Genomic DNA, 24,501 nt, shown 5'->3' with positions numbered 1-24,501 from the left:
TCCAAGGGTTTTAGAAGCTCAGTGCCAGAAACTAGAATGAAGACCAAATATATATTCCTTATTATAAATCACATTCATTCAATACATACCAATCTAAGTGTTTAGCACTACACTAGAGCTTGAAAATGCAATATTGGTAAAAATCAGTCTTTGCTTACTGGGGGAAAACAATAAAGGCAATATAGATGTAAATGAACAATTAAAACAGAGTAAACTTCTATAGCAGAGGGAATTACAGGCTACTATGGAACAAATGGAAGATACGCTTGTCGAGAAGAGGAGATGTCAGACCAAATTTATCAGAAGAGACGATGCCTCAGTTGTGAGCCCTGTTACTGGAAGACAACTTTATGTCCCAGTGGAATTTTTTCTTGTCACTCCTATAATTTACCTCTATCAAATTTATACATGCCTATATTTTAAACACAAATAGTTCTTGAAAGTTTATTCAGAAAAATAGGAATCACCTGTCTTCCCTCTCCCTCTCCATTCCAGGCTCAAGAAAGCAGCCACTTTCTTCACCTGTTTCCTTTCATATTTTATTGCTAAACATATGCATCAGAAAATGATTATGTAATCATTAAACCTAAGTTTGGTTAGGGCCTTAAAAAAAACAACGGGGTCCTACAGCAACTACGTCTTCATGAAGACAATGCATTAACTGATTATGACCACACCAAAACACATACTTAGAAGTTTTTATTGTACACATAGCTCTTTAAGTGAATTTCCAATACTGTGTCAAAGACTAACTAGTTGTTTACCAATCCTATTTCACGATCCTGGAAACAGAGAAACTCTACATTTCCCAACTTCCCTTGAAATTAGATTGGGGCCTGAGAGTTCTGGTCAAGAGACTGTGGACAGAAATGATAAATGCCACTTACAGGCCTGGACTCTAACATGTATCATGAAATCCCCCACGAGGCCAGGATGAAAGGACTCCAAAACAGCAGTCATCCTGCAGTGAAAGAAATCAAAATTCTTGAGTCAACATTTAGAGGAGAGTCAACCTACACAGGACTTTCTACAAATGAAAATTAGATTTTTATCCCTTTGAGTTTTGAAGATTTGGGAGTTTATTTTTTACCATATATAGTCCGTCCAGCATGCCCTAACTAATACAACTGAGTCAGTCATAAGAACTCTGTGGAATAGTCCACCAGGAGAGGGGTTAGTTGGTAAGTGGGGTGAAGGGGCAGGTCAACACAGAACAAATTACTTGCTCTCTCTAGCTCCCAAGAATCCTACCAAGAGAAAGCAGTTGATGGGTGAAGTCCACAGTCCTGTGCAGGTCCCCAAGCTGGAAGCTGACATTACGAGATCATCTAGGACCTGGACCTTAGAGATAGTGCCATACATCCCTGCATTCAGTTGCTTCAGCGCCTTTGCATCCAAAGCATTCAGTGGTGGAAGTCGCTGATGCTGTGACCAGTCTGGCCCAGTCTGAAACAATCACCAACACTAAGGGTTGAACGATACTTGGTCCCTAGAAATAATTAGAACAATGATATTCCAGGAAAAGATACATAAAGGGGTCAATAAAGAGATCATTCATTCCCATTCCATTCCCACTCCCTGAATATAGCCAGTCTTTTCACCTGTTTCCTTTCAAAGTTTATCACTAAGTACATGCTTCAGAAAATGATCAAATCATCTTTAGAATTATGTCTGGTTGGCAGGGGCACCTGGGTGGCTCAGTCAGTTAAGCGTCTGTCTTGGGCTCAGGTCATCATCTCAGGGTCCTGGGATAGAGCCCCACTTCGGGGTCCCTGCTCAGGGGGGAGTCTGCTCGTCCCTCTCTCTCCCTCTGTGCTCTCTCTCTTTCTCTCAAATAAATAAATCAAATCTTAAAAAAAAGTAGAATTATGTTTGGTTAAGGTAAGGGATTTAGCCCTACATAAGACACTGAAATGAGCTCCCACAGACCAGTGTATTAGGGGGAATTTTATTTGTTTAAAAGGGTAGGGCAGTGTCCTCCTTGTAAAGGACTAGGAGTTAATCATTTCTTTTTTTTTTTTTTAAGATTTTATTTACTTATTTGACAGAGAGACAGAGAGAGAACACAAGTAGGTAGAGTGGTAGGCAGAAGGAGAGGGAGAAGCAGACTCCCCGCTGAGCAGGGAGCCTGACATGGGGCTCGATCCCAGGACCCTGGATCATAACCTGAGCCAAAGGCAGATGCTTAACTGACTGAGCCACCCAGGCACCTCATAATCATTTCTTTAGAATAAATAACATCTAAGGAAGGACCAGGTGAAAATGACTGAACAAAGCCATCATATGTGCATTCTAGACTACTTCAACTAGACACCTCAACATCAAGACCCTCCCACCTGGCCCCAAGGGACTGATGTAGGAAAACGTGGCATAGGAAAAGGTTGGGTTTTGCAGCCAACAGCCAAGAAAGAGTTCTTGAGGCATCTTCAGTGCAAAAAGGTAGTTTTATTAAAGCACAGGGACAGGACCTGTGGGAGAAAGACCTGCACAGGGGTCATGAGGAGTGGCCCATTATATACTTTCAGGTTGGGAGGGGGTTAGGGATAGCGTAAGTCTCTAAGGAATTCTGCAAGCAAGGTTTCCAGGACCTAGAGGGGGCTAACTATTGTTAGGAAAAGGTCATTTATTACTGTCTAATAAAACCTTAGTCATGAGACCCTTCAGATGTATATTGGTGGGTCATATGCTTGGGGAATGAATGCCAACATATATCTTGGGGGGGGGGGCGGGCGGGGCAGGGGGCAGGTAGAAATATAGGAAGTTTCCAAAGAAATTTTTATATGTTAAAAAAGACTTACAGGATCATGGGGGTTGGGATAATGCTAAGCTAAGACTGCCTTTTGCTTTTAGCAAAGTATTAACATCAAGGCAGCTGAGATCCTAGAGGAATGTCACTCTGCTTTTTTCAAGGATTTGTCAATTGGCTGTAAGTAGTAAGGAAACTGAATTTTTCTTTTGCCTTTTTCCCACATCAGGATAATACCTGGGTCCTTGTCTTTGTTTTTACTGGTTCCCGGTTGCCTTAGAGGACATGTACACAATACCACAACCCTCAATAAAAATGCCCAGACCCCAAACAAGGATGAGGCTCTCTTTTTTCCTGAGTCTCCCAGACACTCTGTCTGTATCTGCACTCTCTCTATACCTTCAATAAACTCTGCTTTCACCTCTTGCTGGTTCGTGTTTGATTTCTATCCTGTGTGCAACCAGGGACCCTCTAGGCGGGTCCTGGCCCTCTAGGCTGGACCCCCTCTGGGTCCGTGGTCCCAGCCTGCCAGCATGGGTCAGATGAAGAGAATAAATATGAATCAGAAGACACTGGCAAGTTCTGATCCAAAACAATACAAAAATAAGACACCAATAAAGGCTAAATTTGATGAAGCAAGGTACTGAAAGTACCAGAGCCATTCAGGCCTAACAGTTCAATTTTTCTTATATTTCCTAAAATCAGATCTCAGCTTCCTAGAACATGAAGCCTGCTTGCTTTTCATTTCCCAGATCCCCATGAAAGGCTCAGAGTCATGACAGAGCCACAAGACTAATATTCTAAAAGCAGCTTCTTTCTTTGTATTCCTTAAGTCCTACAGGATAAAATACTAAATTCTGAAGGCAAAAACAGCAATTATGAAGCAACTGTTCACAAAGGGAACCCATGGATATTGCTTACCTGGCAGGGCCCCCTTAGAAAGAGCCTTGAGATCCATTTTAAATGTGCACTGAAGAAGCAGGAGGGCCTTAGCAGCCCTAATCTCATCATCAATCATCATGGGGGCAGGGGGGCACAGAGACGGGACACTTATGTCATGACGGGTGCCTGGCAGTAAACTCTTTCACATACCAGAGAGGCAAAAAGCAAAAGAAAGAGAAAAAAAAAAATCACATGAGGGGAAGGAGCAAGATGGCGGAGGAGTAGAAGACCTAAATTTCATCTGGTCGCAGGAATTCAGCTAGACAGTTATCAAACCATTCGGAACACCTACAAACTCAATAGGAAATCAAAGAAAAGAATAGCAGCAACTCTGAACAGAAAAGCTACCACTTTCTGGAAGGTAGGACGTGCAGAGAAGTGAATCCGAGGCAATATTCGGGAAAACAGACTGTGGGGGGTAGGGAGCCTCTGTCAGCCGGCTATTAGCAAGTGATAGAGCAGCGGAGCACAAAATCGAAACTTTTAGAAGTCTGCTCTGCTGAGGGACGTCGCTCCAGTGGCTAAGCGGGGAGTGGAACCCTCGCTGGGACAGTGTATTCTCAGGACCCTCAGGGTCACAGGAAGACCGGGAGTGCCTGAGTGCGGCAGAGCTCCCAGGTATCAGAGCGGGGAAGCCAGCTGCATAGACGGAGCTGAGGAGTGGGCTCTCAGCTCGGGGTTGCCATGAACCGTGATCCGCGGCACAGTCAGGCCACTGCTCTTTGAGCAGGGACCCAACAAGTGGCAGATCTGGGGAGACTGCCCTTCCTCCCCCAGAAGGAACAGCGCAGGAGCGCACTGCAGGCACCTGCTGCGTTTGGAGACTCCAAACGGGGTCATGTGCCAGAGATAGAAATGCTTGGTCACAGGCCGGGTGAGCACGGAGTATGGCCAGAGACCAGGGAGACAGTAGTGATTGACTACTTTTCTCTGGAGGCTCACTGAGGAGTGGGGCCCTGAGTTCTCAGCTCCTCCAGGGCGGAGATTGGGAGGCCACCATTTTCACTCACGTCCTCCAAAGTTGTATGGAAAGCTTGCAGGGAACAAAAGTTACCAAGAGCAAACCCGAGCAGATTACTTAACCTGACCCCTGGGGCAAGGGTGGGGTAATTCCACCTCCGGCAAAGACGTTTGAGAACCACGGCAACAGGCCCCTCCCCCAGAAGATCAGCAAGACCATCCAGCCAAGACCAAGTTTATGATCAATGAGAATGGCAAAACTCCAGCGCCAGGGGAATACTGCACATAGAATTCATGGCTTTTTTCCCATGATGCTTTAGTGTTTCAAAGTTAATTTTTTAAATTTTCTTTTTACTTTTTCTATTTTTTTAGTTGAATTTTTCTTCTTTCCTTTTTCAACCAACATCTTCTCAATTCCTTTTTTAAAATCGTTTTTAATTTTTCATTTTTACATTCATATTCTATCTCTTCATTGTATTTAACCTTATTTTTTGTGAATATATGTTTCTTTTTCTTTAAAATTCTGGGATACACTTTCTTCTAACAGACCAAAATACACCCTAAATCTAGTGTATGACGTTGTCCTAGTCTTCTGCCTGATCACATTCTTTTTTTTTTTTAATTTTTTTCATTCTTTTTTCAACCAACTTCTTACCAATTCCTTTTTTAAAATCTTTTTTAATTTTTATCTTTATAATCATATTCCATCCCTTCATCGTATTTACCCTAATTTTTGTATATATATAAGTTTTTCTTTCTTTAAAATTTTGGGAGGCAATTTCTTCTAACAGACCAAAATACACCCAAAATCTAGTGTGTGGCTCTGTTATATTCACCAGCCTGATCATATTTTTTTTTTCCCTTTCTTTTCCCCCGAGTTTCGGGTTTCTTCTGGTTTGTTTAGTATAAATTTTTCTGGGGTCGTTGTTACCCTTTTAGCATTTTTTTTAGCATCTTGTTCTCTCATTCATCTATTCTCCTCTGGACAAAATGACAAGACGGAAAAACTCACCTCAAAAAAAGAACAAGAGGCAGTACCGACTGCCAGAGACCTAATCAACACAGACATTAGTAAGATGTCAGAACTAGAGTTTAGAATGACGATTATAAAGATACTAGCTGGGCTTGAAAAAAGCATAGAAGAGGGCGCCTGGGTGGCTCAGTTGGTTAAGCGACTGCCTTCAGCTCAGGTCATGATCCCGGAGTCCCGGGATCGGGTCCCTCATCGGGCTCCCTGCTCAGCAGGGAGTCTGCTTCTCCCTCTGACCTTCCCCCCTCTCATGCTCTCTCTCTATCTCATACTCTCTCAAATAAATAAATAAAATCTTAAAAAAAAAAAAAAAAAAAGCATAGAAGATACTAGAAAATCCCTTTCTGGAGAAATAAAAGAACTAAAATCTAACCAAGTCAAAATCAAAAAGGCTATTAATGAGGCACAATAAAAAATGGAGGCTCTACAAGATGTCCATCAACAGATGAATGGATAAAGAAGATGTGGTATATATATACAATGGAATATTATGCAGCCATCAAAAGGAATGAGATCTTGCCATTTGCAACGACGTGGATGGAACTGGAGGGTATTATGCTGAGCGAAATAAGTCAAACAGAGAAAGACATGTATCATATGACCTCACTGATATGAGGAATTCTTAATCTCAGGAAACAAACTGAGGGTTGCTGGAGTGGGGGGTGGGGTGGGAGGGATGGGCTGACTGGGTGATGGACACTGGGGAGGGTATGTGTTCTGGTAAGCGCTGTGAATTGTGCAAGACTGTTGAATCTCAGATCTGTACCTCTGAAACAAATAATGCAATATATGTTAAGAAAGAAAAAAAGAAGAAGAAGACTGTAGCAGGAGGGGAAGAATGAAGGGGGGGAAATCGGAGGGGGAGAAGAACCATGAGAGACGATGGACTCTGAAAAACAAACGGAGGGTTCTAGAGGGGAGGGGGGTGGGAGGATGGGTTAGCCTGGTGATGGGTATTGAGGAGGGCACGTTCTGCATGGAGCACTGGGTGTTATGCACAAACAATGAATCATGGAACACTATATCTAAAACTAATGATGTAATGTATGGGGATTAACATAACAATAAAAAAATTTTAAAAAAAAATGGAGGCTCTAACTGCTAGGATAAATGAGGCAGAAGAGAGAATTAGTGATATAGAAGACCAAATGATGGAGAATAAAGAAACTGAGAAAAAGAAAGATAAACAACTACTGGATCACAAGGGGAGAATTCGAGAGATAAGTGATACCATAAAGTGAAACAACATTAGAATAATTGGGATCCCAGAAGAAGAAGAAAGAGAGAGAGGGGCAGAAGGTATATTGGAACAAATTATAGCAGGGAACTTCCCTAATTTGGGGAAGGAAACAGGCATCAAAATCCAGGAGGCACAGAGAAGCCCCCTCAAAATCAATAAAAATAGGTCAATACCCCAACATCTAATAGTAAAACTCACAAGTCTCAGAGACAAAGAGAAAATCTTGAAAGCAGCTCGGGACAAGAAGTCTGTAACCTAGAATGGTACAAACATTGGAGTGGCAGCAGACCTATCCACAGAGACCTGGCAGGCCAGAAAGGACTGACATGATATATTCAGAGCACTAAATGAAAAAAATATGCAGCCAAGAATACTATATCCATCTAGGCTGTCATTGAAATGAGAAGGAGAGAGAAAAAGCTTCCACGACAAAAAAAATTAAAGAATTTGCAAACACCAAACCAGCCCTACAAGAAATATTGAAAGGGGTCCTCTAAGCAAAGAAAGAGCCTAAAAGTAACATAGACCAGAAAGGAACAGAGACAATATACAGTAACAGTCAACTTACAGGCAACACAATGTCACTAAATTCATATCTTTCAATAGTTACCCTGAATGTAAATGGCTAAATGTCCCCAATCAAAAGACACAGGGTATCAGATTGGATAAAAAGAAACAAGACCCATCAATATGCTGTCTGCAAGAGACTGATCTTAGACCCAAAGACACCTCCAGATTTAAAATGAGGGGGTGGAAAACCATTTACCATGTTAATGGACATCAAAAGAAAGCTGGGGTGCAATCCTTATATCAGACAAATTAGATTTTAAACCAAAGACTATGAGAAACGAGGAAGGACACTACATCATCTTAAAGGGTCTATCCAACAGGAAGATCTAACAATTTTAAATATCTGTGCCTCTAACATGGGAGCAGCCAATTATATAAGCCAGTTAATAAAAATCAAAGAAACACATCGACAACAATACAATAATAGTAGGGGACTTTAACACACCCCTCACTCAAATGGACAGATCATCTAAGCAGAAAATCCACAAGGAAATAAAGGCTTTAAATGACACACTGGACCAGACGGACTTCACAGATATATTCAGAACATTCCATCCCAAAGCAACAGAATACACATTCTTCTCTAGTGCACATGGAACATTCTCCAGAATAGATCACATCCTCGGTCACAAATCAGATCTCAACGGGTACCAAAAGATTGGGATCATTCCCTGCATATTTTCAGACCACAGTGCTTTGAAACTAGAACTCAATCGCAAGAGGAAAGTTGGAAAGAACTCAAATACATGGAGGCTAAAAAGCATCCTACTAAAGAATGAATGGGTCAACTAGGAAATTAAAGAAGAATTTAAAAAATTCATGGAAACCAATGAAAATGAAAACACAACTGTTCAAAAACTTTGGGATGAAGCAAAGGCAGTCCTAAGAGGAAAGTATATAGCAGTACAAGCCATTCTCAAGAAACAAGAAAGGTGTCAAATACACAACCTAACCCTACACCTAAAGGACCTGGAGAAAGAACAGCAAATAAAACCTAAACCCAGCAGGAGAAGAGAAATAATGAAGATCAGAGCAGAAATCAATGAAATAGAAACCAAAAGAACAGTAGAACAGATCAATGAAACTAGGAGCTGGTTCTTTGAAAGAATTAATAAGATTGATAAACCCTGGCCAGACTTATCAAAAAGAAAAGAGAAATGACCCAAATCAACAAAATCATGAATGAAAGAGGAGAGATCATAACCAACACCAAAGAAATACAAACAATTATCAGAACATATTATGAGCAACTGTATGCCAGCAAATTAGATAATCTGGAGGAAATGGATGCACTCCTAGGGATGTATAAATTACCAAAACTGAACCAGGAAGAAATAGAAAACCTGAACAGACCCATAACCACTAAGGAAATTGAAGCAGTAATCAAAAATCTCCCAACTAACAACAGCCCAGGGCTTCCCAGGGGAATTCTACCAAACATTTAAAGAAGAATTAATACTATTCTTCTGAAGCTGTTTCAAAAAAAAATAGAAATGGAAAAAAAATAGAAATGGAAGGAAAACTGCTTATGAGGCCAGCATTACCTCGATCCCAAAACCAGACAAAGACCCCATCAAAAAGGAGAACTACAGACCAATATCCCTGATGAACATGGATGCAAAAATTCTCACCAAAATACTAGCCAATAGGATCCAACAGTACATTAAAAGGATTATTCACCATGACCAAGTGCGATTTATTCCTGGGCTGCAAGGTTGGTTCAACATCCGCAAATCAATCAATGTGATACAATACATTAATAAAAGAAAGAACAAGAACCACATGATCCTCTCAAGAGATGCAGAGAAAGCATTTGACAAAGTACAGCATCCTTTCTTGATTAAAACTTTTCAGAGTGTAGGGATAGAGAGTACATACCTCAGTACCATAAAAGCCATCTATGAAAAACCCACAGAGAATATCATTCTCAATGGGGAAAAACTGAGTGCTTTTCCCCTAAGGTCAGGAACACAGCAGGGATGTCCACTATCACCACTGCTGTTCAACACAGTATTAGAAGTCTTAGCCTCAGCAATCAGACAACAAAAAGAAATAAAAGGCATCCGAATCGGCAAAGAAGAGGTCAAACTCTCAATCTTTACAGATGATATGATACTTTATGTGGAAAACCCAAAAGACTCCACCGCAAAACTGCTAGAACTCACACAGGAATTCAGCAAAGTGGCAGGATATAAAATCAATGCACAGAAATCAGTTGCATTTCTACACACCAGCAACACGACAGAAGAAAGAGAAATTAAGGAGTTGATCACATTTACAATTGCACCCAAAACCACAAGATACCTGGGAATAAATCTAAACAAAGAGGCAAAGAATCTATACTCAGGAAACTATAGAATACTCATGAAAGAAATTGAGGAAGACACAAAGAAATGGAAAAACATTCCATGCTCATGGACTGGAAGAACAAATGTTGTGAAAATGTCTATGCTACCTAGAGCAATCTACACATTTAATGCAATCCCTATCATAATACCATCAACTTATTTCAAAGAAATGGAACAAATAATCCTAAAACCTGTATGGAACCAGAAAAGACCCTGAATAGCCAAAGGAATGTTGAAAAAGAAAAGCAAAGCTGGTGGCATCACAATTCCAGACTTCAAGCTCTATTACAAAGCTGTAATCATCAAGACAGTATGGTACTGGCACAAAAACAGACACATCGATCAATGGAACAGAATAGAGAGCCCAGAAATGGACCCTCAACTCTATGGTCAACTCATCTTTGACAAAGCAGGAAAGAATGTCCAATGGAAAAAAGACAGTCTCTTCAACAAATGGTGTTGGGAAAATTGGACAGCCACATGCAGAAGAATGAAATTGGACCATTTCCTTACACCACACACAAAAATAGGCTCAAAATGGATGAAAGACCTCAATGTGAGACAGGAATCCATCAAAATCCTTGAGAAGAACACAGGCAGCAACCTCTTTGACCTCAGCCGCAGCAACTTCTTCCTAGACACATCGCCAAAGGCAAGGGAAGCAAGGGCAAAAATGAACTATTGGGACTTCATCAAGATAGAAAGCTTTTGCACAGCAACGGAAACAGTCAACAAAACTAAAAGACAACTGACAGAAGGGGAGAAGATATTTGCAAATGACATATCAGTTAAAGGGCTAGTATCCAAAATCTATAAGGAACTTATCAAACTCAACATCCAAAGAACAAATAATCCAATCAAGAAATGGAGAGAAGACATGAACAGAAAAGAAGACAACCAAATGGCCAACAGACACATGAAAAAGTCCTCAACATAGCTCGGCATCAGGGAAATACAAATCAAAATCTCAATGAGATACCACCTCACACCATTCAGAATGACTAAAATTAACAGTCAGGAACAACAGATGTTGGCAAGGATGCGGAGAAAGGGGAAGCCTCCTACACTGTTGGTGGGAATGCAAGCTGGTGCAGCCACTCTGGAAAACAGTATGGAGGTTCCTCAAAAAGTTAAAAAATAGAGCTATCGCACGACCCAGCAATTGCACTACTGGGTATTTACCCCAAAGATACAAATGTAGTGATCCAAAGGGGCACATGGCCCCCAGTGTTTATAGCAGCAATGTCCCCAACAGCCAAACTATGGAAAGAGCCTAGATGTCCATCAACAGATGAATGGATAAAGAAGATGTGGTATATATATATAATGGAATATTATGCAGCCATCAAAAAAATGAAATCTTGCCAATTGCAATGACGTGGATGGAACTAGAGGGTATTATGTTATGGGAAATAAATCAATCAGAGAAAGACAAGTGTCATAGGATCTCACTGATATGAGGAATTTGCGAAACAAGACAGAGGATCATAAGGTAAGGGACGGAAAAATGAAACAGGACGAAACCAGAGAGGGAGACAAACCATAAGAGACTCTTAATCTCAGGAAACAAACTGAGGGCTGCTGGAGAGGAGAGGGGTGGGAGGGATGGGGTGGCTGGGTGATGGACATTGGGGAGGTTATGTGCTATGGTGAGCGCTGTGAATTGTGTAAGACTGATGAATCACAGACCTGTACTCCTGAAACAAATAATATATGTTAATAAAAATAAATAAATAAATCACATGAAATTAAAAGGAAATAAATCAAGTAAAGAATAGACTAGAGCATACTATCTGATCTCAATGCAATCTACTTTTCACAAAGCTAAAATCATCTGGAAATAGAGGGAATGGAGAGGCTGCAGCAATGACTCTCTCAAACTATGCTGTCTAGTTCATTAACTATTGACCACATGTGACGATTAAAATGTAAATATATTAAAATTAAATTAAATTTAAAACTTAGTCTCTTTGTCATAGTACTGACATTTCAAATGCTCAATAGCCAGAAATGGCTAATGACTATCAAGTTAACTAACAAATATAGAATATAGCCAACATCACAGAAAGTTCTATTATACTGTATTGCTCTAAAAAGAAATACTGTGGAAGCAAAGAATTATCATCAAGAAACTTTTAGTTAAACAATTCTCAGCATTACACAATGCAGGAAATCACTTGATCACCCCCCATCAAATGGAGAAAATGTGCTCAATATATGGAACACTCAGTAAAGATGCCACCAAAAACAGGCCATGCAAGAAGGGTTAAAAAATCAATAAAATACATATTCTAGATCCCCTATAACAAAAGTTAACAGCAAACTTTAAAGGGATAAAACTGACCTATAATTTAAATACTTGGTAGAATAAAATAAAACACTCTTTAAAACAATACCACAAAATCCAATGTAAAATTCACAATTCTGGCATTCAATAAAAAATCATCAGACATGGGATGAAATCAGGAAAACACAGACCATAATCAGGAGAAAAAAAATCAATCCAAAGAAACAGACCTGATAATGACAGATGATGAACAAGGACTTTAAGAGAGCTATTATAAATACAATTAAAAAGTACAAGGATATAAAGAAAAACTTGAACACAATTAGGAGAGAAATAGATATTATTTAAAAAAGAACTAAGTGGAACTTCTAGAGATCAAAAATGCAATATCTGTATAAAATTACCACTAGGTGAGATTAGTAACATGTCAGACACTGCAGGGGAAAACATCAGTGAATGAAAACAGCAACAGAAACATTCCAAATTTTAGAGGCGCTTGGGTGGCTCAGTTGGTTAAGCGACTGCCTTCGGCTCAGGTCATGACCCTGGAGTCCCAGGATGGAGTCCAGCATCGGGCTCCCTGCTCAGCAGGGAGTCTGCTTCTTCCTCTGACCCTCCTCCCTCTCATGCTCTCTCTCTATCATTCTCTCTCTCGCTCAATAAATAAATAAAAATCTTAAAAAAAAAAAGAAACATTCCAAATTTTAAAAGAGAGGTTATTTTTTAAAAAACACCAAAAATAAAGGAACAAAGCCTCGGTGACCTGTGGGAGAACATAAAGCAGTCTAATACATATGCAGTTAAATTCCCAGAAACAGAAGAGAGGGAATAAGAGAAGTGAAAAAGTGTAGAAGTGATTTTCGAAATTTTTCAAGAAGATAAAAACTATACAGATTCAAGAGGATCAAAGAATCCACATATAATAAACACAAAGAAAACCACACTAAGGCACATCATAACCAAATTACTTTCACAAAAACAGAGATGAAGATGAAATTATTATATTCAGAGGAGCAAAGTCAAAAATGACAACAGATAGCTCACTGGGACTATGAAAGTATGCAGTCAAAAGAAATGGAAGTAACACCTTTAGGCGCACCTGGGTGGCTGGGTTGCTAAAGCGTCCAACTCTTCCTTTTGGCTCAGGTCATGATCTCAGGGTCCTGGGATTGAGCCCCACGTGAGGCTTCTTGCTCAGCAGGAAGTCTGCTTCTCCCTCTCCCTCTGCCCCTCCCCTTGCATGGGCTCTCTCTCTCAAACAAATAAATAAACCTTAAAAAAAAAAAAAAAAAAAAAGAAAGAAAGAACACCTTTAAATTGTTGAGAGAAAAAAGGCCCACCTTGAATTTTATACAAAAGATCTTTGAAAAATAAAGGTGAAATGAAGATCTTTAAGACAAAGAGAAGTTAAAAGTGCTCATCACCAGACCTCCACTACAAGAAAAGTAAAGTTCTTTAGGCAGAAAGAAAATCATACCAAATGGAAACTTGTATATACACAAAAAAATAGAGTGCTATAAATGGTAATTATGTGATTAAATATAAGAAAGATTTTTCATTATTTAATTTCTTTTAAAAATGACTATTTAAAGCAAAAATAATAGCAAGATACTGTGTGGTTCATAATGTATGCCCAAGAAAAATGTTTTACTGTAACAGCAAAAAGGAAGAGAATGAAAAAATGGAGGCATAGTGTTATAGAAGGTTTTTATATTTATGTAAAGAGGTATAATATTATGTAAAGGCCAACTGATAAGATAAAGATGCATGCTGTAAACCTCAAAGCAACCATTACAAAAATAAGACAAAAAATTAGAGCTAATAAACCAACAGTGGGGATAAAACAAATTAATAAAAATACTCTGTTAATTCAAAATGAGATAGAAAAAAAGGAGAAAGGGAAAAAAGAAGATAATAAGAAAAAGGAATAGCAAGATGGTAGATTTAAACCAAAATATTTAGATACTTAATGTAAATGGTCTAACCCCAATTAAAAGGCAGAGATAATAAAACTGGATAAAAGAGCAGAACCCATCTCACTACTGTTTTTTTTTTTTTTTTTTTTTTTTTTTTTTTTTTTTTAAAGATTTTATTTATTTATTTGACAGAGAGAGACACAGCGAGAGAGGGAACACAAGCAGGGGGAGTGGGAGAGGGAGAAGCAGGCTTCCCGCGGAGCAGGGAGCCCGATGCGGGGCTCGATCCCAGGACCCTGGGATCATGACCTGAGCCGAAGGCAGACGCTTAACGACTGAGCCACCCAGGCGCCCCGCTCACTACTGTTGTATTAGGGATATCAAGACCACCTACAGGTACAAGTTCAATGATTCACTAGGAAGATTTACATGTCTTGCTGTACAGGTGTACTCATAAATATCATTTGTTACAGTAAAAGAATACAAAGCAGAATCAGCAAAGAAAAAAGGAGCATGGAAAAAAGTCTGGAGGAAATCAGGTGCAAACTTCCAAGAGGTGTGGAGTCACACAAGAAGCATTTAATTCTTCACAATTGCTACAAATCATATGAAATATTGTCTACCAAGGAAGTTCATTAGAGACCAGTGCCAAAGGTTTTCACTATATATTGGTTGCTTACCAGCTCTGCCTAACCCATACCAGAAGAGACTCTGAGAGGATGGCAGGCATTCAGTATAATCCATTGTTTGCAGTTTAGGCACAGTGAGTCACAACTATCACAGAGTGGTGGGAGGTTCCACTCAAAGGTCAACTTTACAAGCAGACCTTCCTAAGAAGAGTGGTCTCAGACCTGCCATGTTAACTCTTTTCTGCCCATCTGTCCATAAGAAAAGCATTAAACATAATGGCACAGATAGGTTAAAAGTAGGATGAAAAAAGATATGCCATGCAAAAACTAATCATAAGAAAGCTGACTGACTATATTGACATCAAACAAAGTATAGAGTTAAAATAAAGTAATATTGCCATGGATGAAGAAGGATATTTCATAAATAAAAAGGGAGAAATTAATCAAGGAGTTTTAACAATCCTAAATGTTCATGTGCTAAATAACATAGCTTCAGGAAAAAAAAAAACAAAAAACAACTGAGGAACAAACCAACAGAACTAAAAAGGGAAATATAGAATCCACAATTATAGTTGCATATTTCAAAATGTTCTCTGAGTAACTGATACAACAAAAAGACAGTAAATCAGTATGGATATAGAAAAATTGAGCAACACTATCAAAAAGTTTAACCTTCTAACATAAAATACTCCACCTAAGAAGAACAAAATTAGAATTATTTTCAAGTGCAAATGAAACATTAATTAAAACCATATACTTGGACATAAAACAAGTCTCAATAAATATCAGTACATTGAAATCATATAGAGAATGCTCTTTGACCACAATGGAGTTAAATTAAAAAATGATAATATAAAGATATCTAAAAATAACCTCAGGATGCCTAGGTGGCTCAGTCAATTAAGCGTACAACTCTTGATTTTGGCTCAGGTCATGATCTCATGAATTGAGCCCTGCAGGATTGAGCCCCACATGGGGCTCAGCCATGGAACCTGCATAAGATTCTCTCTCTCTCCCTCTGCCCCTCCCCTCCCTTCTGGTACATGTTCTCTCTCTTAAAAAAAAAAAAAAAAAAGAGCCCAAATTTAGAAAATGTAACATTTCTAAATTAACTTAGAGTCAAAGAAGAAATCACGAGAGATATTATAAAATACTTTGAGTTATATGAATATACAACCTATGCAAATTTGTGGGATGCAGCTAAAGCAATGCTCAGAGAGAATTTTATGGTTTTTGATACTTATATTAAAAAGTAAGAAATGTCAAAAATCAGTGATGCAATCTTCCCCTCTAGGAAGCTAGAAACAAAAGAAAATACTGAACCCAGAATAAGTAGAAGGGAATAAATAAGGTGAGAGCAGAAAACTGACAAATAATACCAAAGAAGTCAATGAAACCAAAAGATGGTTCTTCAAAAAGAATCAATACAATTAATAAACTTCTAGCTAAGCTGATAAAAAATACTGGAAGAAAAAAATTGCCAATATCAGGAATGTAAGTATCACTATAGATTCCCACATAACATTAAAAAAACAATGAGATTATAAACAACTTTATATCAATAAATAGGACAATTTATATAAAATGCACAAATCACCTGAAGAACACAAATGACAAAAACCGAGTAAAATAAAGAAAATCCTAAGACCAATATTTATTGACAAAATTGAATTTGTAATTTAAAACTTTGACATACATGAAAACATATCAAATATATAAGTAGAAATAATTCAATCCTATAAAAATGAAGGGGGGGAAATTGGAGGAGGAGACGAACCATGAGTGACTATGGACTCAGAAACAAACTGAGGGTTCTAGAGGGCAGGGGGGTGAGGGGATGGGTTAGCCTGGTGATGGGTATTAAAGAAGGCATGTATTGAATGAAGCACTGGGTGTTATACACAAACAATGAATCATGGAACACTACATCAAAAACTAATGATGTAATGTATGGTGATTAACGTAACATAATAAAATTTTTAAAAATGCAAAAAAAAAAAAAACTCTTAGATAACAGAAGAGAGACATCCCAACTTTCTTCTTTTTTTTTTTTTTGCATGTAGATATCCAGTTGTTCCAGCACCATTTGTTGAAAACTATTCTTTCTCAATTGAATTGCCTTTGCTCCTTTGTTAAAGATCAGTTTTATGTGGGCCAATTCTGGGCTCTCTATTTTATTGCACTGAATATTTGTCTTTCACCAATACCACCAATACTGGGGGAAAGCATCTAGTAACTCACCAGTTTGATGCTACCTGTAGGTTTTTCCCAGATGTTCTTGGTCCAGTTGAGGAAGTTTCTCTCTATTCCTAGTTTTAGGAGTTTTGTTTGTTTCTTTTCTTTTCTTTTTTAAATCATGAATGAGTGCTGAATTTCGTCAAATGTTTTTTCTGCATCTGTTAAATGGTATCATTTTTCTTCCTTAGCCTGTTGATGTAATGGAGTACATGAGCTGATTTTTGAGTGTTGAACCAGTCTTACATTCCTGGAATAAATCCCACTTGGTCATGGTGTATAATTATTTTTTTACCTTGCTGAATTCAATTTGCTAAAATTTATTTGCTGAACATTTTTGCATCTATGTTCATGAGAAATATTGTTTGTAGTTCTCCTTTCTTATAATGCCTTTTTCTGGTTTTGGTATTATAGTAATGCTGTCCTCATAAAATAAGTTAGGAAATGCTTCCTCTGTCTCTATCTTCTGGAAGATATTGTAGAGAATTGGTATTTCTTTTTCAAAAGTTTGGTAGAATTCACAGTAAACCCATCTGGGCCTGGTGCTTTCTGTTTTGAAGGTTATTAATTGCTAATTCAATTTCCTTTAATATACATAATGCCCTTCTTTATTACTGATAATTTTTCTTTGCTCTGAAATCTGCTTTGTCTGAAATTAATATAACTACTTCAGCTTCCTTTTTTTTTTATTTTTTGAAGTTTTTATTTATTTAAGTAATCTCTGTACCCAATGTGAGGCCTTGAACTCATGACCCCGAGATCAAGAGTCACATGCTTTTCCAACTGAGCCAGCCAGTGCCTGCTTCAGCTTCCTTTTGATTAGTGTTAGCTTCGTATGTCCTTCTCTGACATATTACTTTTAATCTATATGTGTCTTTGTATTTACAACAGGTTTCCCACAAACAACATGTGGTTGGGTCTTGTTTGTTTGTTTGTATTTTTAAATCCACCTTGATAGTAACTATCTTTTAATCAGTGAATTTTGATTATTCACATTTAAGGTGTTTTTAATATATTGGATTAATACATACTATATTTGTTATCCTATTCAATGCCCTTGTTCTTTGTTTCTATGTCTTCCAAACTTTTTCTGCCTTCTCTGGAATTAATTGAGCATTTTATATGATTCTTTTTTTATCTCCTATTAGCATATCACTTATACATCTTTTTAAAAACTTTCAGTGGTTGCCTGAGAGTTTGCCAGTAATCCAAGTCCACCTGTAAGAAACACTCTACAGCTTCATGGCTAGTACGTGTACCTCATAACAGAGTATTCCCAATTTTTCCTTCTCATCCCTTATAACATTGCTGTCATTCATTTCACTTATGCATAAACTATAATCACATAATACATATTGCTGCTACTATTATTTTGAACAAACTGTTATCTGTTAGACCAGGTGTAAGTAAGACAAGTAAAAGAAATTATTTTGGAAAAAAAATTATTTTGCCTTCATTAATTTCTCAAAGACTCTTCCTTTTCTTTACACAGATCCAAATTTCTGACCTGTATCATTTTCCTTCTCTGTAAAGAACTTCTTATAACATTCTTGCAAGGTAGGTCTGCCAGTAACAATTCCATCAAGTTTTGTCTGAGAAAAGTCTTTACTTTGCCTTACTTCTGAAGGATAATTTCACTGGATACAGAATTCTAGGTTGGTAGTTTTTTTTCTTTCAACACCTTAAATATTTCACTCTCTTCTTGCTTACATAATTCTGAACAGAAATCTGATGTAATTTTTATCCTTATTCTCCTATAGGTAAGGTGGTTTTTTTCCCCTATGGCGTCCTTCAAGATTTTTTCTTTGTCTTTTATTTTGTGCAGTTTCAATGTGATATTCCTAAGTGTAGAATTTTTGGGGTTTTTTTTTTTTTTTTGCTTGGTGTTCTCTGAGCTTGTTGGATCTATGGTTTGATATCTGACATTAATTTTGGAAAATTCTAAGCCATTATTATCTCAAATATTTCTTCTACTCATTTTTCTCTTTTTTCTCTTTCTGCTATTCTCATTATGCATACGTTATAGCTTTTGCAATTTCCCCATGATTCTTGGATATTCTGTTCTTTTTTTACATTAATTTTCTCTTCAGTTTGGGAAGTTTCTGTTAACACAACTTTGAAGCTCACTGCTTCCTTCCTCAGCCCTTCCCAGTATACTGATGAGCCCTTCGAAGCTATTCTTCATTTCTGTTACAGTATTTTTATTTCTTCCATTTCCGTTTGAAACTTTCTTCAAGTTTCCAACTCTCTCCTTACATTATCCATCTGTTCCAGCATGTTGTCCACTTTTTTCATCAGAACCCTTAGCATGAAGTAAAAACTGGGGAATGCAAGATGTTCACAGGGAGCTTTGAAGAACTCAAATGTAGACTAGGACTTTAGAATGCCATACACATGTACAGTGCTGCGTACATTACCAAGAAAGACCTAAGAAGGCCCTAATCTCTCAAGTCCCACTGTCCTTGACTCTGCACAGGCAAGATGTGAAATTTAAGGCAGAATTGTAGACTGCCTGCCAGAATAATGAAGGTGTGCTCTGACACCCACACAGGGTCCCGCAGCAAAGGCTGAGAGACATTTGGTTCCAGATATTTTCAGAAATCTCAGTCCAATAATTAGCTGACCATCAAGCTAGCCAAGCAGAGACCATCAAGTGGTCACATGAGAAAAAGAATACATACATTAAAGATTTACAGTGTGAAAGTCACTAAACAAACAGTACAAACAACAACAAACCCTGGGAGTGGGACAAAGGGGAATGTGATTTCCAGAGTTCTCATATTATATTATTTAAAATGTGCAATTTTCACACTCTAAAAATACAAAAAATGCAAAGAAACAGGAAAGTATGGCTCCTACACAGAAGAAAAGCAGTCTGGAAGCCTACACACTGGACCTAGTTAATAAGACTTTAAACCAGCTATTATAATAAGTATTTTCAAAGAATTAAAGGCAACCATGTCTAAAATGTTAAAGAAAAAAAAACAAGAATAATACCTCACCAAAGAGAGAATATCAAAGAGAGTGAAAGTATAAAAAAGAACCAAATAGAAACTCTGGAACTGAAAAATACAAGATTGGAATATAAAATTCACTAGAAGGGCTCACCAGCAGATTTGAAGTGGCATAAAAAAGAATCAATGAACTTGAAGGCAGGTCAAATTACCTAGTATAAGGAAGAGAGATGGGAAAGAAATGAATAAAAATAACACAGCCTGGAGTAAAAGGGAAGATACTGAAGTAGGAAAAGCCAGGAATCTATCTTCCTAGACAATAACTGCACTGCCAAAAGTTGTCTGAAGTGACTACTGAAAGTTCGCAACTTCCAGGGGAAAGCCTGGCTGGTGAATTGTAATTAATATCATTTGATTACAGACCTCAGTAGAGTTGCAGCACCCATCCCTAAGGCAACCCACATTTCTGGCATGGCTGAAGCCAGAGTGGGTAATAAAAACCTTATCCTCCAAATGTCAAGACTCTCAGTTCTGAATGAAGATTCCTGTTTCTGACCGTGGAGGTACAGAGGCTGGCGAGCACTGTTCCAATCCTTGCAAGCTAAAGCAATGCCCAGGAGATTTAAAGAAGCACATCTATTTTTATGGACATTCAAAAACAACTGCATATTTGATGGAATTTACAAAGTCAATGTGCATGCCCAGGGAAAGACATAGACTCAGAAAAGACTATAAGAAAACCCTACTTTCATCTCAGGCTGCTCCTGAGCACAGAGACACCCTATAATAACAACAACAAAATATTCGAACCCTGGGGAAGAGAGAGAATCTTGTTTCCAGAATTACCACATTATAAAATTAATATATTGTTTTCAACTAAGAAAACAAAGGCATACAAAGAAATATGAAAGTATGGCCCATTCAAAAGAACAAAATCAACACATACTGTATCCAAGGAAACCCAGATGTATCCAAGGAAACCCAGACCCACAAGAAAAAGACTCAAAATTCTCTTTAAGATGCTTTCAAAGGGCCAAATGAAGACATGAACAAAGACAGGAAATGATGTATGAACAAAATGAGAATGGCAATAAATGGCAAAATGTTACAAAAATTAGCTCAAAAGAAATTATGGAGTTGAAAAGTACAATAACCGAAATTTTAAAAAATATACTAGAGGGGTTTAAAAGCAGATCTGAGCAAAGAGAAAAAATCCATAAATCTATAAAAGTTAGAACAGACTAAGGACATTATATATCTATTAAAGGTTTAATACATCAAGAAGCTAAAACATTATAAACATTTACACACCTAATAACAGATCCTCAAAATATATGAGGCAACAATTGACAAAACAGAAGGGAAAAATAGACAGTTCTACAAAAATAGCTGGAGACTCCAATATCCCGTTTTCAATAATGGATAAATTAACCAAAAAAGATGAATAAGGAAACAGAGAACTTGAGTAACAAAATTAGCCAACTAGACCTAAGAGATATGTATAGAACAATCCTTCCAACAATAGCAGAATACTCTTCTCAAGTGGACATTCTTCTCAAGTTTACATGAGACATTCTCCAGGACAGATCATATGTCAGGGCACAAAATAAGCCACAACAGATTTTATAAGACAGTTATCATAACAAAATACCTGCTGTGACTAGAAAAGGATAAAGTTAGAAATCAGTAGAAGGCAAACTGGACAATTCACAAATATGGAGAAATTAACAACACACTCTTTAAACAACCAATTGGTGAAAGAAGAAATTAGACGGGAAAATAGAAAATAGAGATGAATGAAAATGAAAACACAATATAACAAAACTTTTAAGATGCAACAAAAGCAGCGGCAAGAGGGAAATTTGCAGCTATAAATGCTTACATGAGAAAAGAAAGATCTCAAATAGACATCCTTATTTACAACTTAAGGAACTAGAAAAAGAAGAACAAACTAAGCCAAATGACAGCAGTAGCAGAAGGAAGGAAATAAATGTTAGACTAGAAATAAGCAAAAGAGAGAACAGAAAAACAGTACAGAAAATCAATAAAACCAAAAGTTGATTCCTTGAAAAGATTAACAAAAACTGACAAATCTGCAGCTAGGCTGACAAAGAAAATAAGACACTAAGACACAGGATGCAAATAACCAAAATCAGAAAAGAATGTGGGAACATTAGTACCAACCTTCAGAGATAAAAAGGAGCATAAGGGAATTCTATGAACAATTGTATACCAACAAGTTAGATAACTTATAAGAAAGGGACATATTCCTTGGAACACACAAGTTACCTAAACTGATGCAAGAAGAAATAGAAAATTTCAACATTCATAACAAGTACAAAGATTGAAGGAGTAATCAAAAACCTCTCAATGAAGTAAAGTCCTAGACCAAAAAGCTTCACTGGTGAATCTCACCAAATATTTAAGGAAGAATGAATACCAATCCCCCTTAAACTCTTCCAAAAAATTGAAGAGAAGGGAACACTTCTAACTCATTCTATGAAGCAAGCTTTACCCTGATACCAAAGCTAGATAAAGACCTTCCAAGAAGAAAATTAAAGACCAATATCTCTTATGAATACAGATACAAAATCTTCAACAAAATATTGGCAAATCAAATCCAACAGCATGTTAAAAAGATTATTCACATTAAAGTGTTATTTATTCCATAAATGCAATGGTGGCTTACCACAAGAAAGTTGATCATTACAATATATCACATTAATACAACAAAGGGGAAGAAACACATGATCATTTCAAATGATGCAGAAAAATCATTAAACATAATCCAGCACCCTTTTATTATGTAAAAAAAAAAACCCTCTCATAAAACGAAGAATACAGGGAAAATTCCTTAACACCATAAAGGGTATTTGGGGAAAACCCAAAGCTAACATCATATTTATTGGTGAAAGACTGAAAGCTTTTCCCTTAAGATCCAAAACAAGAGAAGTACACCCACTTTCACCACTACTATTCAACACTGTACTGGAAGTTCTAGCCACAGCCATTAGACAACTAAAAGAAGTAAAATGCATCTAAATTGGAAAGGAAGAAGTAAAACAATCTCTACTCGCAGATGACATGATCCTATACAGATCCTAAAAAAATCTGCAAGAAAACTAGTCATGCTAATAAACTAGCAGCAAAGTTGTTGGGTACAAGATAAACACATAAAAAGCTATTGCGTTTCCAAATACCACCAAGGAACAATCTGAAAAGTATATTAAGAATGCAATTCCCCCCCCTTTCCCCTGGCTGGTGGAGGCTGCACAATGCCTGGGGTTCCTGCAAAAGACATGAACCAGCAGGAGTTTGTCAGAGCTCTGGCCAAGCATAAAGAGCTTGCTCCCTATGATGAGAACTGGTCTACACCCAGCTGTCCACAGCACGGCATCTGTACCTCCGGGGTGGCACTGGGGTCTGCTCCTTGACCAAGATCTACCCGGGACGTCAGAGAAACGCAGTCATGCCCAGCCACTTCAGTAGAGACTCCAAGAGCATGGCCCGCAAGGTCCTCCACGCCCTAGAGGGGCTGAAAATGGTGGAAAAGGACCAAGATGGGGACCGCAAACTGACACCTCGGGGACAGAGAGATCTGGACAGAATCACCCGACAGATGGCAGCTGCCAATAAGAAGCATTAGAACAAATGCTGGGTTAATAAATTGCCTCATTTGTAATCCTGAAAAAAAAAAAAAAGAAAGCAATTCCTTTATGATAGCAACTAAAAGAATTAAAAACTTAAGAATAAATCTAACCAAGGAGGTGAAAGACTTGTACACTAAAAACTATAAAGCACTGTGTAAAGAAATATAAAAGGGACCTAAATAAATGGAAAGACATCCCATGTTGATGGATAGGAAGACTTCTTGTTCATATGTCAATACTACCCAAAATAATCTAAAGATTCAATACAATCTACCAAAATTCCTAAAATCTTTTTTGCAGAAACGTAAAAGCTGAACCTCAGGTTCCTCTAAAATTGCAAGCGATCATGAATAGCCGAAACCATCTTGAAAAGAAGAATAGAGTTGGAGTATTTACACTTACTGCCTTGAAAACATACTACAAAGCTACTACCGTAATTAAAACAATATGACTGACCAACATTAACAAAAACTGATCAAAAAATGGGCAAAGCACTTGAAAAGACATTTCCCCAAAGAAGATAGACAAATATCCAATAAGCACATGAAAAGGTGCCGAACAACACTAATCATTAGGGAAATGCAATTCAAAACCACAAGGAGATACCATCTCATATCTACTAGGATGGCTGCTATCAAAGACAAAAACAAAAAATAACTAGTGTTGGGGCGCCTTAGTCAGTTGAGCATGGGACTCTTGATTTCAGCTCAGGTCATGACCTCAGGATCATGAGATCAAGTACCATGTCAGCTCTGCGAGCTCAGCAGGGAGTGGGCTTGAGATTCTCTCCCTCTCCCTTTGCCCCTCCCCAACTCCCGCCCCCCACACCCCACTCACATGAGCGCACATTCTCTTTCTCTCTCTCAAATAAATCAATAAACCTTTAAAAAAAAAATAACAAGGATTTGGTAAAACTGAAACTCTTATGCACGCTGGAGGGAATGTAAAACATGAAAAAGAGAATAGCAGTTCTCAAAAATTAAAAAGGGAATTA

The 24,501-nt window shown here is 37.8% G+C and overlaps 1 pseudogene; it reads left to right on the top strand.

Moving 5' to 3' along the window:
- Positions 1–23,132: 23,132 nt before the first annotated feature.
- On the top strand, positions 23,133–23,743 carry LOC118544571 (small ribosomal subunit protein eS19 pseudogene; annotated as a pseudogene).
- Positions 23,744–24,501: the final 758 nt, after the last annotated feature.

The sequence above is a fragment of the Halichoerus grypus genome, chromosome 2 (genome assembly GCF_964656455.1).
Source record: "Halichoerus grypus chromosome 2, mHalGry1.hap1.1, whole genome shotgun sequence".
Taxonomy (NCBI): domain Eukaryota; kingdom Metazoa; phylum Chordata; class Mammalia; order Carnivora; family Phocidae; genus Halichoerus; species Halichoerus grypus.
This window is presented reverse-complemented; position numbering and strand designations above follow the sequence as displayed.